We start from the raw sequence: 16970 nt of genomic DNA, 5'->3' as shown, positions 1-16970 counted from the left end.
CTTTCTATTGCTAGATATTGCATTCACTTACTTTGGTATCTTTAATTTTTCAACAATATTAAATGGAATTCAATCTGTAGTCACTCAAGTTTCATTTTCATAAAATGGAAAATATGCATGAGTTTTCCCTTTACCTTTGTGAATCTATTGATGATCTGATGCTGAAGAGGAAGGTGCAATACGTTGTCTAACAACTGATGATGCAATGCCCGAGAAGCAGACAGGTATCCCCTGGAGAGCACATAAGCACCGCAGCAAACGAGACGACCTTGTGAATGGATAAATTAAAAGACAGTATGAATGGTTGGGGAGGGAAGGGAGATGGAGCTTGTTTCTTGCTACCATAGTGAGCAATCCAACAGTCGCAATTCATATCTTAGTTTTACAAATGTACATATTTGTATTTTGTTGATACATTTTACTAATTCATAAGTATGCTTTTCCTTGAGTTAAGTCTCTCATGCTAGCATGCCACTACACATCAACACTGATTTCCTTCCTCACTGAGATGCCAACATAACTTCATTAGGTTACACTTGGATGTTCCAAGAATTCATAGAAGCATCATAAAATTAAATAGCATTTTCTTCTACGTGTCCGTGTATCTCTTCTCCTCTGCCCGGGTTAAACTATTATACTCTGTTGCATACAATTCTGTTTATGGAACAACCAGCGTTATTTCTTTACTAATACACATTCAGGCAGATCAAACTTGGCAAATGGTGAGAAAACAGTCATAAATGCTCATCCTTGCCTTGTATAAATCCCACCAGCCCATAGCCACAAAATTCATAGTTTTGTGATTGTTTCCATTCTGTGAAATCACTAACTTTTGCTATTTCTGCAGTCCAGGTGCTAAGCCATAGATTTTGTCCAATGGTTAGTGCATTTTGTCCTAAATAAGCAGCTATGGTTAGCCACATCCATAGCCAGACGAAGGTATTTCAAAACAACTGACATTTTCATTAAATATACAAAAAAAAGAACATATTAAAAAAGAGGAGTTACTCTTAAAATCATTATCATTGTTGAAGGCAAATACACATTAAATAATGGAAATTGGATAGATTAAATTCAGAATGAATCTAAAGAATTTCTTAATTAAATCTGTTAAGTATATAAAATCATACTGTAAAAAGGTTTCCTCTCGCACTACACTCTGCTCTAAAGAGTGATACATATCATAGGCAACGTTGCTTATGACACTTTCCAGTGTCAGACTTAGAAAATCTTACGTATGTAGATTATACAAAACAAACAAACAAACAAAAACAAAACAAAAAAACAACCAACCAAGCAAGAGTGCAATTCCTGGGCAGTTTGTATGAAGCAAATCTTACTCTATTCATCAATGGAACCAGAAACTTTAATACTGCCACTCTGGGCTACTGGAGCCAAGGAAATTAGTGTCTGCAGGAGGAAGTTCTCATCCTTGGTGTAGATGAGGACTAATGGGGCCAAACTCAGCTAGGCCACTTGAAAGGTGGAACTGGTAGGAGCAGAATAATGACAGATTCTTAGATTTCATTACAGGTCTGGAGTGAAATGAGCTCTAGTTATCACAGGTTCTTCTGTCTCTTCTGCAAACTCATTTTTTTCAAGCACCTATTTCTACCACCTTGCTAGAAACTCATACCTTCTTCCCCTCTCCACCCCCGCCATTTTTACTTTAATTCAATTATCGTTTCCCAGGAAGTTTTGACCTTCTCCACACTCTGTTTCACTTGTTCTTTTCCCTCTCCCTAGCAACTGGCAGGTTTTTTTAATGGAGACTGCAGGAAGTGTGCTTCTAACATAAAACAATGCTGCAGCAGTATTATCATGCAAAATTTCTAGTCTCTGCTCCAGCACACAAGTATTTAAACTTCCTAAAGGTAAGACAGACAGAATGTTTTCCTAACAGACGTAAAAGCTTTTTTAATCTTCTTTCTGAAATACGCAAAACAGACTGGACCTAGATCTAATATGAAAATACAGCCAGTAGCAGATCATCCAAATAGAAAATCTCAGACTACACACTTAAAATTTGGTAAAAACCTGTGAGATCTATTTTAAATTCAGTAATGAGATGTCAGGAAACCTTAACAAGAAACAGAAAACTGCAGCTGCGAAATAATACATTTTTATAAAAACAAATGTCAAAGTCTTTTCTATTAGTGATACGCCACCAGTGGTAACTTTTTCTTTATTGTTAGTGAGTATTTTCCATTGATCAAAGGAAGAACTGCAAACAAGAAACACTTTCAAATCTTCTTGTGAATCATCATACAAAGAATATATCCATTTATTCCTAAACAAAAATAGATACTATAAAATCTTGTAAATTTTTCCTATGGAGACACGAACTGTCCTCAGCTGTTCTATTTTTGTTGTTAGAATAACGTTATGGTGAGAAGACAACACTAGGTATGCCGTTTTCATTTCTTGTATAATTATGTGTAGATAAAACTGAGCTTGCCCTGTATAGGTGTCAGTTAGAGATGTAAATCCGCCCTTTTCTGAGGCATATAAGTATGGTGCAACTTCGGTCTCAGCCTTTGTCTGGGCCTAGGATTAGGGATTACTATTTGACACATCCAATTCTACTATTTCTGGACCAGGGTGGTTAACCTTAAGTGTCCTGCATTGTCTGAACTTGCTAGGTTGATTATCTTCTACTTCATCTTTGCACTATCTTCTACCACTGCAAATATACCACTACAGTGCTTTACAAATTGATCTAGGAGGTCATTCAACTACTCGAAAGCCCAGAAGTTTTCTTAAAGGTGGAAAAAGACAAATCAATGTTACAAGGGAAAAACAAAGAGCATAAACAACTTGTTAATACACGAAGAAGTCAAATTGATGCCAGGGAATTGTGGGTGCATCCACATCAGTGATTTCAGTTGGTCTTCTGAAAGTCCCCTTCATTCCTGCTTTGGTTCACACAGTGAAGCAGCCCATGAACTGGACCTCTTGAACTCATGCAGCACATTAACTGGATTTATTTTTTATAAAGTGAAACCAGAAGATGATCTCCAGATACACGCTCTCCAGCCAACTGCTGACGGGCATTCAGGCTTAACCCATGTCTACACAGTGAAGGATAATGGCATAGCCTTCAGCACTTAACGGTTGTTCTAACATTGCCATCAGTTAAGCAATGACTAATTTTTTTTTAAAATACTTACTCTATGTTCAGCAGTTCTCCTTGTTGCAGACTCCTGCCCAGTTGGCCCTCTTCTTTTGAAGAACTCACTATCACAGAAAAAAAATAGAAAAATCTTATCAGTATTATACCATGAGTAGACAGGTACAGTACAATACGCTAGAAATAAAAAACGGACAAAATTATGAATGGGAATACTTTAAATTATGAACTCCTTAAGTCAACCTGGTCTTGGGACAGCTATGACATAAGACAGACACATTTATGACAAAATGCTAGAACTGTGACAGCAGGTAAATCTCCTCCATGAGCCTAGAGACTCTTTGGAATTCCATTCTTGCTTAGTGAAAGTATCAGTATCCCTGCAAATATTAACATCAATGTTTATCTCAAAGTATTCTTTCATCATGGCAGGAAAACTGAGCCTGTGTTCTTTGTGTGTTAATGAACGGAGTCAACACTTTTCTTCTTCCAGGAATGGATTAGTTGAAAGAGTAAACCATTTGATCTCACGACATTAAAGCTTGAAATTTTTTCAGTTTATAACCTATAATTCTATACCAAAATGTAGACAGGAATGCTTTACATTTTCCAGCAATTATTCTATTCATTTCCAGGAAGGGGAGGAGGAATATTTTGAGAAGCTTGAATGAAAAGAAAAAATACTAAGCAAACACAGTATACAAATTTTCTCACTTTCCATTGGGGTTGTCTCTTCACTTGTATGCTCTGCACTGAAGACTTGAATAAGCTCAAAATTAACTCTCTTTGAAATGAGTTCTTGGTAGGTCCCCATTTGACTTATTCTGCCCTCTTCCATTACATATATTATATATATATTATAAGATCAGTGTGATGCAGGAGTGTTAGGTTATGGGTCACTAATATACGAGTCTGAAACACAATGTTTTCCATTTTACCATATAAATACAAAGCATATATTAAAAGTAGACATTATATTATGATAGGTGGAATGATATAATGGAATTTTTCTGGGATTTTGCTCATTTATTTGTCTATGTTATTATTATTATTATTGTTGTTATTTATTGCCTACTTTACTACATTACTCTTTTAATTGCTGATTGTAACGTCGAACTTTATGTTGATAGCTACTTGTTCTTACTTGTACTTACCTGTTTCTTAATGTGTATCTTCTGCTCAGGAATGGTTTAGATTAGGTTGTAAAGAGAACAGGTAGATACTACAGCTTTTAATATACTACATGTAGTTTGATAGTCTCAATATTAAAATCTGCTTACAAGTCTACCATTACTAGAGTTCTTGCTTCTGCCAGATACTTATAACCCATGGAGCAGGTAAATTAAGAAAAGGGAGAAGGGAGAAAGGGAAAGTGAAAGACATTTACTTCATAGTAAGTAAGGTACTCATAATAGTAAGTATTTCATTGTAATACGTGTGTTTTGCAGGCATCAGCCAGCAGGAATAATCTGTACTAATTCATAACACTGAGGAGAGATTTTTTACAATCTATCTTACCTTCCCACATAAACAGTTTTTAAATGGGAGAATCTATTCCTTCTGACTCCACTTTCCTCTAGGAATTTCTTTGTTCAACAAGAAGCCGTTCTTTCTATAAGCTATACTGTTACTGCAGTGACGCACCAAGAGTGACCATAAAGTGCTCTACCCTGCCTTCTATATGCAGATCACAGCACTCCTCGAAAACTGCCAGTGAAGAATAAATGAGCAAATATTATATGAATCTTTCAGACTCCCAGGTCAGGCCAGCTCTCCATCTTTTTTTCGGTCTGTGCTACGTCTACCCAATAGGCTTCAAATTGGCACAATCAGCTGTGCTTTTTATTTAGCCTCTTTTTTCAGAATAATTTTCATCAACACGCTAGGTAAGAGATGAGCTTTTGCAGAATGACTGGGACTTTTTCTGTGTCTGTTGTATTGTACAAAGCGGCTCATCTCCAAATTGAAAGGAAGCTTCCCTGCTTTACCTTGCTTTTTAGGAGACCTGAAGGCCCAATTAGCTTCTCAAAAAGATGTTTCCCAACATGTACATCTACAGCAGACAGAGGGTCATCCAGAAGATACAAGTCAGCATTGCCGTACACAGCTCTAGCGAGATTCACTCTCTTTCTGCCCTCCACTTATACTGACACCCTAAGAAAAGAAAGCCAAAATAATCCACATTTAAATATGAAATATTAAAGAACAACAGTGTATCACACTCAGTCTCGTCATTATTTTTTTCAGGTAATCAAAGTAATTTTATAGTAGATATGAAAACAAAAATTTGGATTTTCAATTAATTAGAGTAAAGTTTGGGCTCTGTTGATAAAATTGCCACTCCAAAATGGGCAAATGCAAGGTACTTCGGAAAATTAAAAAGTAACTATTATTTACAGTCATACAGGCATTTTTACAGTATAGAGGAAACCCTTGGAAAACAGGACAGGGCTGACTCAAACTTCTGGATAGAAAAGAGCCATTTTAAAAATTAGTAAGAGTTCAGAGCTTGAACAGAAGTTAAGTTCAAAGTAAACAAGCTAAGTAAGGAGATGGGCTAGATGTACTTGGCTCAGCACTGATTAGTCATCAGTGTAAATTATCAAATAGATAATATACAAAAACATAAAAGCCATAACTTATTGCATCATTTCTGACATCTCAAATTCTCACCCCTTCTCCAATCTCTGTTTGGTCTCCATGTTCCAAATCTGGCAATAAAGCACAAGACACTAAAACAAGTTTGTAGTATTGCCTATTTAGATTTACACCAAAGAGAATATTTTCCTGTAAACTGTCATTTTGAATCCTGCTGAGAAACATATGCCACTGAACCCTAAAAAGAAACTATTTTTTTACTTGGGCTTTCTGAACATAAAAAATAGCATTTAAAAATACATTTGAAATTCCAGCTTTACGTCAAAGAAACCAGTAATTACTTCCAAAACTTGAGCATTATTAAACTGTTAAAATTTTGACTAAGTCAGGTAATAAAAATAATCTGTTGAATATTCCTGTATAACAGCTTGCCTGTAATTACTAGAAGAGCACATCCTTTGAATAAAACTGACAGAGCTGGGACATATATTGAGCAAAGTCTTTTAGGGAAAGATCTCAAACAGGCATCCACTGTAAGATTTATGTGCAGCAAAAGGGGTCTGTACTAGGTATATATCAAAATACAGCTTGATTGTTTGTATTTTTACATAACATGCTGTGGAATGTGTCAGCCATTAGTAATTAAGGTTATTACAGGATAGGAATGATAACTGGAAATGCTCCTAGATCTTTTGTTATGTTAAGCTACATGTCCTGTGAAAATCTATTAATTTTACAACAAATTGATAGTATAGATACACTGGTTGGGTATATGCCTTCCTTATTAGATTCCACACTGCTGATCTTTTTTCCATTAACTACTACTCTCAGATTCAGAACACCTCAACTTCACATTCTCCCCCCATCCCCCAAAAGTGACAAGATACTGTACTAGATTTCCACAGGAGTGGACTTTTGTTCAAAACTTATTTTCAAGGCTGAGACATGTTTTTAATGTTGCCACATCCACTTGCAACCAGATTAACTGATATCGTGCTTATCCATTGGTATTTTTTGGCTCAAGCACTGTAGTCTGTCATCAGAGGTTAACTTCCTCCATGTCTATAACCTACAAAAAAATTGCCTAAACTCTATTCTGTGATGGGCACTTTCATTGCTCTGTGTAAATGCACGACAAGTTAAGCTACAGGGTTTCCTATCACTAGGAGAGCTAGCACCTTAATTCCATCTCTGCCTGAAGTGCAACTTCTCCCTCTATTTTCATATCCTGTATCTTCTCTACACATAAGCCATTGCAAGAAAGATGATCGTCTTCTGCAACAGTTTGTAATTGCTCCGAATGGGTCATGTTTGTACAGCTGTTCAAAACCAGCAACCATTAGATGTTTAGGCTCAATATATGACTTAAACACTCATGATTTTTGCACTGAACGATATAGATTATAAAAAAATGAAAATAGCTTTGCAATCACTTAGGTTGAAAACAAAGAAAAATTGTTACACTGTTAACAAAGTGTCACTTTTCTTTGAAGATTTAAGAAGCTGGAGCTACCCTTGCCAGTATTTCTACAACCATAAATAGCTGAGGAGGAAAAACTGCACTTTCAAAAGCAGTTCTGCTTAATTTAGGTATTGAAGAGTGGGGCAGGGTAGGGGGACACGGACAATCTTACCCTTCTCTGAACTGTTCCTTCAAGCTTCTCCATTTCTCCAAGAACAGCAGAAAGAAAAGATGACTTTCCAGATCCGACCGGTCCCACAACAGCAACCAAAGAGCCTTTAGGAATGCTGACACTCAAGCTGGAAATATTGAGGAAGACAGATTAGTTATGCTCTTTGTAAATGCTCCATTATGTATGGGTGGTGGTCACTGTAAGAAAGAAATACTCTATTTTACCCTCAGAATGATGAGAAATTAGTACTTAAGTTTGCATGTCTTTTGACTATGTACTGTTCAGAAACTTGCAATAATGACTTTAAGTATAAATTTATTGGTCTGCAAGTTAAGAGGTTGTGCTTTCATCTGGTCACAATAAAATCAAATGGGAGTCTAACCAATAGTCAACCAGTGGTCTTACGGTATTCTTCTCAGGGCTGTGGTTCACGTTCCGTCTTACTCTGACAACCAACTCCCAGACTTCTCACGTAGCATCTACTGTAGCCAATGTGTGATTCCTCTTAAGGAAAAAAATAACTGTTTGGGTAAATAAAAGCTGCCCTTCATCATTTGCATATTTTGCTGTCAAAATAAGTACAGTATGTACTCATAAACTTTAGCATACAAGGAGAGCCACTTGCTGTATCTGTACTGTATGCCATCTAGATTTAAGTGTGTTCTGATTTGAAGGCCCTATGCTAAGATAAGCATAGTCCCTTCAGAGTGGAGCTTGGAGCACAAATGAGGTAGAGAAAGACTGTACCCAGAGACTATACCAGACTTTAATTAAGTCTGTATATGACGCTGAAGGCAGCTTATATCTGGATACTATATTGCAGGCTATGGTGGCTGAGATGTGGACGCTCAATGCCATGTTATGGCAAGTGATCCCCCCAGCCCTGAGAGGAATAGAGTAGACAGTGTGGTGAGAGGGTTAAACTGGGTGGGTTGTAACCTCTTCAGTAAAATTTAACAGCTGTTAGAGCTTATCAAATAGGTTCGTCATTCCACTCCAGAATCCATTTCCTTACTAACCCTCCAATGTGTTCATTGCGTAGCAGTTTAAGCATAGCTGAATTTACACCTAAGAAATACCTTCTTAAGAAACTACAAACAGAAAGAGGGGTGTTTTCAGGCAAGAGAGTCCACTGTGAGAAAAGCAAACTTTTTGTTTGTTTGCTCTTTCCAAAGGAAGCCACAGCCCGATTTTAAGATCAGCATTCGATGCAAGGCTGCATAAACTACCCTAGCTTACTTGTAGGCAATGTAAAATGCTACACTGACAACAAGGCGTCTTGCCAGCTAATGCTCCCCAAAATGCAATTCAGGAAAAATTGATATTGCACTTAAATCTCCCTTGTGCAAACTGAGGGGAGAGGTGGTAAGAAAGAAGGAATGGAGAAGGAATGGAGAAGGAATGGAGAAGGAATGGAGAAGGAATGGAGAAGGAATGGAGAAGGAATGGAGAAGGAATGGAGAAGGAATGGAGAAGGAATGGAGAAGGAATGGAGAAGGAATGGAGAAGGAATGGAGAAGGAATGGAGAAGGAATGGAGAGCACTGGCTTCCCATAACACTTATACAGGGCTATATTGGGGAACATGCACTTTTATGTAGTTCTTCTTGGAGCATCAGGGAGACCAGGTCAGATTTGACTTTCCAGAGCACACTGATCACACGGGATACTCTGGAAACAGTAATTGATGTTCTTTTTGGTATGTAACATCACGAACTAGTCTGAATCAGGATACATTAAACCTGAACAAAATCTCTATAGACATCACATTCTGCCAAAGGAGCTCATAAAGATAAGTACAAAATATCTTACTTTTTTAAGAGTCGTTTTTGGCCACTTTTTTCCCAGCGGAAAGAAGCACCAATAAACCCAACTGCATGATCTGTTGCAGTAAAGAAAAAAGAGCAGAGTTGTTAACCATCCCCTTCAGTTGAGTTTCTTAATGATCATCCATATAAAATCATGAGCAATTAAAAATTAATACCTATTGCTTACTTCCGCTGTAGTTTGTATTGACATCCTCAGGGTTAAGATCCTCAGCACACAGAAAATCCTCTAAACGGCTCAGAGAAACTTTGGTCTGCCAGATGAACATACATATCTAATATTTATAACATACCTGTGCTCTCTAAATGTTTTAAATAATATTTTAAAAGTTCTAGATAATATGGAAAGACATATTCTTTGTCTTATTTGAAGATAGACACAAAAGGTGTTTAGGTATTTAAAAATTATTTTCCTTAAAGTACTAAACAATCTATAGTCATAAATAAGTGTCTTTTTTTCCTGAGGATCTACTCCTTGGTAGTTATAAAGTAACAGAGCATGCTTGACATATCCAATGTTAGAAGATATAGTTAATCCTTGAATGTCTGGTTCCTCTGACTCAGTTTGTTTTCATAAACCTGTGATGAAAACACTTTAGCTTTTTTTTTTTAAAGAACTAGCACACAGTAATTCTCTCTTCATATAACGAAGAAAGACATTTTACTGCGAGTGCATCATGAGATGTCCATCACTGTGCTGTGACAAAGTGAGATGAACTTACGCTTGTGCTAATTTTTAAGCTATTAGAGGTAAACCTGAGGAAAAGACAAGGTTTTGATTTTACAGTATGCTAACCATAAATGAAATCAAATCAGAATGAGTAGCTGCTCACAGTGGTCTCCTTCCTTACAACAAGCTGAGTTGCGTACAAGCTGTGACAGAGTACATTCATGAGCAGCTCATATAAAATACCCATAATAGAGTCTTAAAAGCTAGAAGTTCCCAACTCACATGGTAACCCTACTGACGTACTATTAGGACCGAAGGTTGCTGATGCGATATCCCCAGCAGCTCTACTCCTTTTTTCTCTACTTCCTTCAGTGAGGACTTGAGAAAAACAGTATTGTAGAGTGCACAATGGGTCTCCCCTACTTGGTACTAAGGGCTCCAATACATAACAATGGCTGAGTGATTTAAACATGTGCAGCCCAAATTGTTCATACTTTGTCTTCGGTAGACTATGAAGAAGAGAAGTTGAGAAAGTAGGAGCAGAAGTTAGTCTAGTCCACTGAAGGAAGAAAAGCGAGAAACAGAAACTTCATTGCCCTTCTCTAGACACGCTCCAGCACCTCCATGTCCTTCTTGTAGTGAGGGGCCCAAAACTGAACACAGCATTCGAGGTGCGGCCTCACCAGTGTCGAGTGCAGGGGCACGATCACCTCCCTACTCCTGCTGGCCACACTATTTCTGTTACAGGCCAGGATGCCATTGGCCTTCTTGGCCACCTGGGCACACTGCCGGCTCATGTTCAGCCGGCTGTCAACCAGCACCCCCAGGTCCTTTTCCTCTGGGCAGCTTTCCAGCCACTCTTCCCCAAGCCTGTAGCGTTGCCTGGGGTTGTTGTGGCCGAAGTGCAGGACCCGGCACTTGGCCTTGTTGAACCTCATACAGTTGGCCTCAGCCCATCGATCCAGCCTGTCCAGGTCCCTCTGCAGAGCCTTCCTACCCTCGAGCAGATCAACACTCCCGCCCAACCTGGTGTCATCTGCAAACTTACTGAGGGAGCACTCGATCCCCTCGTCCAGATCATTGATAAAGGTAGTACACAGAACTGGCCCCAATACCGAGCCCTGGGGAACACCGCTCGTGACCGGCCGCCAACTGGATTTAACTCCATTCACCACAACTCTCTGGGCCCAGCCGTCCAGCCAGTTTTTTACCCAGCGAAGACTATGTCCACCCAAGCCATGAGCAGCCAGTTTCTCCAGGAGAATGCTGGCGGAAATGGTATCAAAGGCTTTATTAAAGTCCAGGTAAACAACAGCCACAGCCTTTCCCTCATCCAGTAAGTTGGTCACCTTGTCATAGGAGGAGATCAGGTTGGTCAAGCAGGAACTGCCTTTCATAAACCCATGCTGACTGGGCCTGATCACCTGGTTGTCCCGTACGTGCTGCCTGATGGCACTCAAGATGATCTGCTCCATAACCTTCCCTGGCACTGAGGTCAGACTGACAGGCCTGTAGTTCCCCGGATCCTCCTTCCGGCCCTTCTTGTAGATGGGCGTCACATTTGCTAACCTCCAGTCAACTGGGACCTCCCCAGTTAGCCAGGACTGATGATAAAGGATTGAAAGTGGGTTGGCGAGCACTTCCGCCAGCTCCCTCAGTACCTTTGGGTGGATCCCATCTGGCCCCGTAGACTTGTGCGTGTCTAAGTGCTGTAGCAGGTCGCTAACCATTTCCTCTTGGCTTATGGGGGTCTCATTCTGCTCCCCGTCCCTGTCTTCCAGCTCAGGGGGGCTGGGTACCCGGAGAACAACTGGTCTTACTATTAAAGACTGAGGCAAAGAAGGCATTAAGTACCTCAGCCTTTTCCTCAGCCTTTGTCATTAGATTTCCTCCCACATCCAATAAAGGATGGAGATTCTCCTTAGCCCTCCTTTTGTTGCTAATGCATTTATAGAAACATTTTTTATTGTCTTTTACGGCAGTAGCCAGATTAAGTTCTAGTTGGGCTTTGGCCCTTCTAATTTTCTCGCTGCATAACCTCACGACATCCTTGTAGTTCTCCTGAGTTGCCTGCCCCTTCTTCCAAAGGTCATAAACTCCTTTTTTTCCTGAATTCCAGCGAAAGCTCTCTGTTCAGCAGGGCCAGTCTTATTCCTTGCCGGTTCGTCTTTTGGCACATGGGGACGGCCTGCTCCTGTGCCTTGAAGATTTCCTTCTTGAAGAATGTCCAGCCTTCCTGGACTCCTTTGCCCTTCAGGACTGCTTCTCAAGGGACTCCATCAACCAGTCTCTTAAACAGGCCAAAGTCTGCCCTCCGGGAGTCCAAGGTAGCAGCTCTGCTAACCCCACTCCTTACTTCTCTAAGAGTCAAAAACTATCATTTCATGATCACTGTGCCCAAGATAGCCTCCAACCACCACATCACCTGCAAGTCCTTCTCTGTTCACAAACAACAGGTCCAGCAGGGCACCTCCCCTAGTTGGCTCACTCACCAGCTGTGTCAGGAAGTTACCTTCCACACACTCCAGGAACCTCCTAGACTGTTTCCTGCCCTCTGTATTGTATTTCCAGCAAACATCTGGCAAGTTGAAGTTGCCCACAAGAACAAGGACTAGCGATCATGTGACTTCTCCCAGCTGCTTATAGAATATTTCGTTTGCCTCTTCATCCTGGTTGGGTGGTCTATAACAGACTCCCACCATGTTATCTGCCTTGTTGGCCTTCCACCTGATTCTTACCCCTGATTCTTACCCATAAACACTTGACCCTTTCATCATCATCATCAAGCTCTAGACAGTCAAAACACTCCCTAACATACAGGGCTACCCCACCGCCCCTCCTTCCTTGCCTGTCCCTTCTGAAGAGTTTATAGCCATCCATTGCAGCACTCCAATTGTGTGAGTCATCCCACTATGTTTCCATGTTTGCAACTATATCATAGTTTTCCAGCTGCACAATGGCTTCCAGCTCCTCCTGTTTGTTGCCCATGCTGCGTGCACTGGTGTAGATGCACTTCAGTTAGGTATTGATCCCACTACCTTTTTTGGGGGTGAGGCCCTAATTCCTACATGACCATTCTCAGGCGCTTCTGTGGTTTCTAACACATCAATAACCCTTGCGTCTTTGCTGCCGCATGGATCTCCATCCCCTACCTCCACTGAGACGGCAGACAGAAGGACCTTGTTAGCACGCCGTCCCTCAAATATTGGCGTGCTGCCCCCAGGCTTATCTCTAGCAAGCCTGGTTTTATCCCCTTCCCCCTTCAAATCTGGTTTAAAGCTCTTTCAATGAGCCCTGCTAACTCCTGTGCAAAGATCCTTTTCCCCCTTTGAGACAGGTGTACCCATCTGTTGCCAGCAGGCCTGGTGTTGTGTAGACCAACCCATGATCAAAAACCCCAAAATTCTGCTGGTGACACCAGTCTCTGAGCCAGGTATTGATCTACTGGCTCTTCCCGTTTCTCCCCTCATTATTCCCTGCAACTGGAAGGATAGAGGAGAACACTACTTGTGCTCCTGATCCCTTACCCAGTCGTCCCAAGGCCCTGAAATCTCCATTTACTTTCCAATGGAGTTTAACAGCGGGATTTAAAGATCCAAAGATCTGAATGTATTCCTGATAGAATTCCACTGAAACAAGGCTAGAATGAATTTGGTTCATATTTTTTGGTTTTTTCTTTTTCATGTATTTAGAAGTTTAGTGTTTGAGAAGGGATAGCTAAAAATTACACATTGAAAACGTATTCCCTTAAAACTTAAAAAAGGAGGAGTATGAAGAAGGTAGATGATTTCTATGCAATAGAAACAGTATGATTAAAACAGTGAAATGAGATTCAGGAGCTTTGGATTTGGTTTCTGATTTTCTAACAGAGGCCTTTGAAAGCTTGGTCAATTGATAATCTCTCTCATTCTTCTCCAGTCATATACATACTACTAGAACCTGAGAAGTCAATATATTGTGTTGATAAATTTAATATTTTGAGATACTGTGAGGCAACATTTGTGAGCCATTCAGCTACTAAAGCAATAGGGAACATGAGAAACAATCCTACATGAATTAATATTTTTATAAAACAAACCATACAAGGAATACTTGTCAATGTTAGCATGGAGTAAGTCGTCAGAGACCCAAATTACTTCAAAACATCCACTTCACATTCTCTAATGCTCATGACCTTCCTTTGATATGCAGGATGCCATGCATAAAGTTTGAGGATCTACACAATCAAACAAACATATTTTAATAAAACAAAAAAGCATAGACCATGCTTCAGAAAATAAGCTTAAGCTCCAAATGTCATTTTCAAATATTCAGCAATGCCAAACTACAAAAATTTGAATGTTTTACAAATGAAAGCAAGACGAGAGATAACTCAAAATTAGGTTGTTCTTATGGAAGATATACTCTAGTGACTCTTAATTCTTCAGATTTCAACTTGTCCCTTATGTATCATAAATGATGAGCTGTTTTATTTCAAAACAGGATAAATAACAAAAATGAGACAACTTTTAAAAGTGCTTTTCTTCTACGCTAAAATTTCACTCTGCTAAAGGTTTTCAGACATCTATTAACATATTTTACATTCTCCTTAAAAATGTGGTAGCAAAATTAATGCATCATGGTTTTTCAAACCGAATTAAACCAGTAAATATTTTCCAAAAACACTTCAAGCACATTATGTTAAAATGTTTTCTCTTTAAACTTCTATCATCATCAGCTGAAATATTACTCATAAAACCTTAGTTTTTTAAATAACTTACTTTATACCTTTACAACCTAACAAAAAAACCAAAACCCTTATTAGTTGTGGTGTTACCTTTATTTCATGTAACATTTCACTTAGTAGCTTGACTCGTTGATCCGAATACGTCATTTGGCGTTTCTGATTAAAAGACAACGTTTTCATTTTTCAATGAGCAAAAAAATTTGGAAAGTAAAATATGCAGTGTACTGTAGGCAATAAATACCTTTTATGCTATTTTTACCTTGCTGAAAAACACACTAGCACTGCAGTTATACCATTTTCAGATATATATGTAGTAAAAAAAATCATTAGATAGGATAAAGGATTAAATACATTAAAATAAAATTTTTTCCCCTAAAATATCCTGAAGAGTGCATTTCAATTTTTGTCCTTTCTATTTTTCTTCACATTGAATTAAAATCTTAACAGGCTTCTAGTTCCCAGGGTGTTCAGGAATGATAATATGGTTTTAATCTTCAAAATCACTAAGCAGGTAAATACAGACTCAACAGACTCAATAACAATATAGTATAACACTATATACACACATACGTGAATATATACGTAACATTATATGGATATAAACCACTGTATATATATGTATATATACAGGACTTAGGAAGAAAGTTTCCTCTGTTACTGATTAACACTGTTATTGAAAGAACCAATCGAAGAAACACAGAATTTCTTCTCACTCCTACGCTATACTCAGGCTCTTCTGCATCTTACATTTCTAAAATACTAATTAACAGCCTCTTTAATGTTTTGAGTCTTATTCAAATACAACAAGAAGTTGCAAACTTTTAGACAGAATTGTTTTATTGTCCTTTGTATTTCTTCTCTATCTCTCATATCACAGTAGGATGTAGCTGCTGCATCTCACCTGCAAAAGAGGTGAGAGGGTTTCTTGTTTTTTTTTTCAATGTCTCTAAACTGTCACAGCCTGACAAAAGAATCAATGGAGACCCACAGCCTTCACTGCATGTTGCACCATCAAAGGCAGAATAAGACAGAGACAAATAATTGCCTTGATAGCAATGCAAAACTTAGGGTTGTAGTATTTTTTTTTCAGTGGAGCTCACAGAAATTTTCATAGTAACAGGCAATACAGTGCCAAGAGAACTGTACCATCAGAGAAGCAGAGAAGAAGACAGAACACATGCAGTACCTCTATGGGAATTCCCATAGTCTCAGGAGAATGTGCTAAATTTGAGTGAGCAGCTTAGCCTGAATAATAAAAGTGGAAGAGGGCCATAATCCTACAAAATCCCTTATTTAACGGAATTAACTCATGTAATATGCAAAAACATAGCTGTTTCCTAAATTAAGTCATACAGTAATTTTTACTAATACAAAAGTATTATGAAAATTTAGGTATCCAACCTAAATACTAGTTTAGCTATCAAACATATGGCTTTCTTCCTGAAGTTATGCTTCCTCCCTCAACGGAAAAGAGCTGTGGCTTGGCGTTGTTTATTTGTTTTGGGTTTAATTTAGATGTACCGTTAGCATTCTTATACATGCATAATTTACCCCCCCCCCCCATTCCCATATTTTGGCAACTTAACCCCTCCTTACTATGCTTATTTAAATATCTCACCTTCAGTCTTTTTACTTTGGCTGCAATGAGCACATTTATAGGAATAACCAAAAGAAGCACTGCAACACCTGCTAGGACTGAGGGGCCAGGTTCTTTCCAGAGAAAGATGACAGCCATGATGATCTGAAAAGGTGCTGACCACAACAGGTTGATGTTTACAGTTAGGTCCATGAGTTGCTGAGCATCTGCTGACATCAGGTTAACAACTTCCCCAGTTGTATAGTTTCATCGTGAGGAATTTGCTCAAGTTAAGGCCTGCAACCAGAAAATACAGAGGTCACAAAAATCAACGATTTTGATGGGTTTAACTGCCCAGGAGAAGCTAAAAGGACAATGATTAGAGCAAAGCTGAACTTAGTGAAATAGACTTGCAACTCTTTATAGTAAATGAACAGGACAACATGACGCAAAGAGGGCTCAGAAAGCCTCAGCTTTGGCCTAGCTTAGAACCTCCCCGTGCAGGAACCAGCAACAGCAGGCTTCACAGCAAGCACATGTGTAATATCAGCATGGCAGGCAGATACCACCAGTCCCAGGTGTCTCGGGACTGACACCCAGACAAACACATACATACATTCTCTCTCCCTCTTCCCCCCACCCTCCGTTAGTGCCTCACATTTTTCTACTGTGTCACCTGCAACTCCTGCATGTAACGGGGCAGTGCTGCAGCAACTCACCCCACAACCCATCCCATGAGCAAAGCACAACCTGACCCAGCATTCACTCATCGACTCTACTCAGAGAGAGGAAGAAGCTGTACCTCTACCCT

General features: G+C 39.2%; 1 pseudogene; it reads right to left on the bottom strand.

The window, feature by feature from the left end:
• LOC142073520 (multidrug resistance-associated protein 1-like) overlaps positions 1–16970 on the bottom strand; it is a 35486-nt pseudogene that overhangs the window by 12399 nt on the left and 6117 nt on the right.

Source organism: Calonectris borealis, chromosome 1 (assembly GCF_964195595.1).
Source record: "Calonectris borealis chromosome 1, bCalBor7.hap1.2, whole genome shotgun sequence".
In the NCBI taxonomy this organism is placed as follows: domain Eukaryota; kingdom Metazoa; phylum Chordata; class Aves; order Procellariiformes; family Procellariidae; genus Calonectris; species Calonectris borealis.
The sequence above is the reverse complement of the archived record's forward strand: the minus strand, read 5'-3'. Positions and strand labels throughout refer to the sequence as shown.